We start from the raw sequence: 4,554 nt of genomic DNA on the forward strand, positions 1-4,554 counted from the left end.
TTTAACCTAAAGGGTTGAGTTGGTAGTTTTAATTGAAGGTATGTTAGAATTTTATCAAGTGTTCTCATCGTGGGTAAGAGGATATATATATATATATATATATATATATATATATATATATATATATATATATATATATATATATATATTTAACTCTTATATATTATTGTTGGTGAGGTTTGGAGTATTATTAATTTTTGTTTTGTACTCCAAGACTACCAAGTATAGAGGGCCAGACAAGAAACAACGGAGGACAATATCATTTTAGCAATTAAGTCGTTCTAAAATCCAGTAACCCAAGCGATCCTTCAAAACAGTTACCCCGTAAATACTCACCCTTGAAGCGTAAATTTGATTTGTTCGGATTCGGTTTATTTTGAGAAGCTTGACATGAGAAACCGAAAAAACACGATTGTTGAACTTTGAAATACTTTCGGGGACCATTTCGTAACGAATTTATACTATTGGGGCTGTTTGGTAATTTAACTAACCAAAGTAGGATTGCTTTGGTAAAATAAATCAAAGAAGGGACTGATTTTGTAGTAACTTAAACAAGGGAGGGACTTAAATGGTTTATAAGGAATTAATGTTTTAGAATTGGACTGATTTTGATAAGAAATCTCCATGGAGGGGCTGTTTTGTTTTAAATAACCCAAAGTTTTGGGGAAGGGACTCATTTTGAAGAAATGGTTCAACAGGAGGGTTATTAGGTCATTTCCTAAAAATAAAAAGGATTTAGGGCTTTTTGGTTCTCGTATACAAAAAGATTCAGGGCTTTTGTGCCCTCCGTCTTCACTTGTTTGATCGATCAGAGGAACACGAAACGAACGAAAACAGATAGAACACATGAACGAACGACGGCGGGCAAGGAGGAAGCACGAAGGCTCGCAGGCAGATGAGGGATCCGATGCTTGTCGATCTATCGCAAGGAGGGGAGCATCTCCGGTGGTCGACAAGGCCGAAGAAAAAGACGGGAAGAAGCAGCGAGGCTGCTCTCTTCCTGCTCGGATAATGAGGTGCAAAGGGGGAAAGGGTGAGGTGGTCTGATGGATCGTCGCGAGCAGCAACAACAACGCTGGCGAGGTTTTCGGAGGTGTTTACTCGACCGGAGAATGTGTGGGATGCGAGGTTCAATCAGTAGGAAGGACGGGTTCCGATGCGAGGAAGACGAACAGCAGTAGAAGCACAAGTGGGAGTGTTTGGCTGCGGTCTTCGATAGGAGGAAGAAGAGGAGGGTGCAACGGGGGCTGCTCTGGTAGCCTCCTTGAAGCTTTTTGATTTTGTTTTTTTTTTTTTTAATTATTATTATTATTATTATTTGAACAGGAACCGTTGAAGAGAAAGGGGGTGTTTGGGTTTGTTGTTTGACAGGTCAAGAGGCAAAGATTGAGAGGTTGTTTTTGGGTTGCTTATTCGACAAAAAGAAGAAGAAACAAATGGACTTGCTGCCTTTCTTGCTTGCTGGGAAAACACATGAACAACACCTCCGATGGAGGTTCTTTTGGCTAGAAATCGAGATAGAAAAAGGGAGAGAAAGAGAGTATTTTAGATGTAATTTGAAGTTGTTTCATTTTCATTCAAGAAGCTCCAATGGCTGCCCATTTTTATTTCTAAATTAAGTGTACTTTGGATGAGAAACACAAGAAAAGTCTTGACTTTTTGTAATATTATGAGTGGAGTGGTAGGAAAATGTGCAAGCTGTCTATAACTTGGTTGTCAACTGAAACAGAAAGGAGTTGTGTGTAATGTTGGGTAAACTTGAAATGTGGAAGAAACTAATAGCCGTCAATCTGTTTTCTTTTGCCCATAATTGTGTATATATTTGGTAGATTCTTAGATAATCTTATTTGTATAACAAAATCAAATATAAACATATTGCATTAGTTATACACACAAGTATAAGTATTTGAGTAATAAGATGCATATCATACATGTATTTGGGTATCTATTGATATATTGATTTAATTGGCTATGTATTTTTGGGTATTTTTGAAAATTAGATGGTATAGAAAAGGATAAAAATTATGTGAAAAGAATAGGCCGTAATACATGGCGGAATATTTGTGTCAAAATGTATGACTTATGACATTAAAATGGGTAATGTCACACTTGTGACATTAAAATATTACAATACTATTTTTCTTGATTTATGTGACATCGATCTTGATATTAAATAATTTTTCTTAAAATGGAAAACGATAGAGTTTAGTTTAAGGATTTCAAAACCCAAACGGATTAATTTTTAGAGTTGCAGAAATTCGGGAAATCACGTTTAAAGATTTGTGTTTAATTAACCTGAAACGTTCGATATTTCGACTTCTGCAAATATTTTTGCAAAAAATATTCCGAAAATGAAATTAAATATTAAACCATAGTCTGAGTCCAAAAACGCTCTCGGAATTTCCATCTGAGGTGTGCAAGTCTCTCAATGGATAGAAACGGTTTTAGCAGTTTTAAGAAAAATCAGTATTATACTGGTTCATATTCTTAAAAAAATGTCATATCTTTTGCATACAAACTCCATTTTGGACGTTCTTTATATTTTCGAAAATAGGGAAACATGTACTACGATATTAGAGTGTTCGCTTCGCTCACAACTGCTGAATACGAAATTTTAGTTTCTCGGATGCATTAACTAGGGTTACAGTTTGAGTTGTTTGATTCGTTTGCCAGTTTACATATTTGGAAGTAAGATACCATCGGAAATCGTATAATAGTTGAAATGAACTCATTTATTTTACAAAAGATGCACTAAAACTCAATGAGTCAAATTACCAAGATATTTACTATGAATTGACTGTCCACGGTCTTTAACCTAAATTCTGGGATGTCACAATAGTGTTGTTGAAAATGAAAGCGTAGTGCAGCCATCGATTTTATATAAGTATCCTCATAATTATAAGTATGTTGGTAATGATAATATATGTACACATCTTAATGATTTGGGTGAACACAAACCCTAATTTATAGCGAATATGGTCAATAATGATACTAGAAACCAAAAAGTTCCATTCTAAATTATGACAATCTAGATGGATACATGAGGTTTATTGATGGATGTTGAGATATATCCAACCCAAATAGTAATTCTAATGGAGAATAGTTTGATGATGAACCTAAACCTATGTATTCAGATACCATATTGCATGTTATGCCCTCTTTGTGTTCATGCCCAGTCACTGATAATGTCAACATTCCATCATAGGGCGTAGACCAAAGTCAAAAGATCGAGCATCTACATATATTCTCAAGAAAAGACGAGCTTAAGGTGGCTATTGGACAAAAATGCCTTGAGGGGGGAGGGGCGAGGGGGAGGGGGTTCAATACAAGACAAACATATCGAATAAAGAAGGGTTCAAGGTTGTTTGTTTTCACAAAAATTTCTTCTTTGTTAATAAGGGAAAGGACAATCAAATCTTAAGATGGTCTTTTCCAAGTCACAACAAATGTTGACTAACACACATGTTCTTCAACATACTTGCAGCCTCAACATCGACAAGCAAACAAAAAGGTGCTCGATCACTTGATTGTTAAGTTATAGCTAGAGATTATAAAAGAGTATATTAGGGAGATGAGATTGTTAGAGATATGAATTCCAAAAACAAAATTAATGTCACATACCAACAGGCTTGGCAGAAAAAAATAATATCACATCCTCAAACAATATATCTTAGCACCTTATATGTATTTTCTTTTACATAGTCGTCGATTTTTGTAAATATCATACTCAATTCTCCATAACTATGATGTCATAAATAGCTACCCCAAGCAAAACTGTAATACAAAATATGAAATATTAAATACTAAAATAAATTTGTTAATATTTAATAAATAAATAAATAACGTACTAATTCAAGTCATTTAGGTTTTCGATCACCCATAGGCATTCTTTCTTTTTATCTTTCTTTTCTTTTCCAAGAAATGCACTATTCAGAATTTGTAATAAACAAGCTCTCATGGCATCTTCATCAGAAACAGTACCAAAGTGTTGACTAGATATAAATTCTCACACATATTTTATGCTTAATGAAGTGTTTGTACATTTTGGGGATACCCATGCTCGAAACAAAAAATATCATTGTCCATATTTTATAAAAATGTTCAATTTCGTTTTTTTTTTGTTCGTGGACACCTTCCGAACCGAAAACCAATGACTAGAAAAAATTTACAGCACCAAAAGAAATCTCATATCTTCATATCTGAAAGTATAGCCGTTCTTTGATATCCATTTTAGTAGTGGAGCGTAACTGATGGAGAAACAACCCATAAATAAGTAACGCATTGACTGTCATATGTGGTACCCAAATAGTTGATGGCACGACTCGTTTAACAGTTTAGGATCTCCCATAGTTTATGACATGAAGCTTTTATTGTAACACTCGCATGTAGTATTTTGTTTGCATGCTGGAAAATTCAAGACAAATTAACCATAGATAAAAAAATTCCATTTTTTTAAGAACAAAACTGCATACGGGTCTCATCTTCGATTTCATAGACTAATTTGCGGTTTTGTTCTTCGTCATTAGGATATTATATGCTAATTTTTTACAAACT

At 34.4% G+C, this 4,554-nt stretch overlaps 1 long non-coding RNA gene across 1 annotated transcript; it reads left to right on the forward strand.

Annotated features, from left to right (window-relative positions):
- Positions 1-777: 777 nt before the first annotated feature.
- LOC145125728 (uncharacterized) lies at positions 778-1,789 on the forward strand. The gene is made up of 2 exons (XR_013716138.1): positions 778-1,255; positions 1,327-1,789. It is a non-coding gene; the product is annotated as an uncharacterized LOC145125728 (long non-coding RNA).
- The last annotated feature ends 2,765 nt before the right edge of the window (positions 1,790-4,554 follow it).

This window comes from Lactuca virosa, chromosome 7 (assembly GCF_052849685.1).
Source record: "Lactuca virosa cultivar CGN04683 chromosome 7, Lactuca_virosa_CGN04683_v6, whole genome shotgun sequence".
Lineage (NCBI taxonomy): Eukaryota > Viridiplantae > Streptophyta > Magnoliopsida > Asterales > Asteraceae > Lactuca > Lactuca virosa.